This window comes from Buceros rhinoceros, unplaced genomic scaffold (genome assembly GCF_000710305.1).
Source record: "Buceros rhinoceros silvestris isolate BGI_N320 unplaced genomic scaffold, ASM71030v1 scaffold9041, whole genome shotgun sequence".
Lineage (NCBI taxonomy): Eukaryota > Metazoa > Chordata > Aves > Bucerotiformes > Bucerotidae > Buceros > Buceros rhinoceros.
This window is the reverse complement of record NW_010396022.1, coordinates 4,017-4,306: the sequence shown is the minus strand read 5'-3', so window position 1 is coordinate 4,306 and position 290 is coordinate 4,017.

Sequence of the window (290 nt, the reverse complement as noted above, 5' to 3'; positions counted from 1 at the left end):
GAAAGCCCAGATGACAGCCATGACTTCTGTAACTGCACAGTCTCCTCTCCTTTTGGATTGCTTCAGCCCTGGCGCAGGGCAAACCATCTGTAGCCACCAGCAGATACTCCAGTTTGCAAGTATTCAACCACTTAGATCTTTTCCAGACCACCCACTAGCCTGGAGGACACTCAGGGTTGGATCCCAACCACGACCAACAGATGCAAATCACTCCGTAACATAAGGCAAGGTCTGAGGCTGTGTTCTTGGCACAGAGCGATGGAACGTCCCTTTTTCAGAATCACACCTAC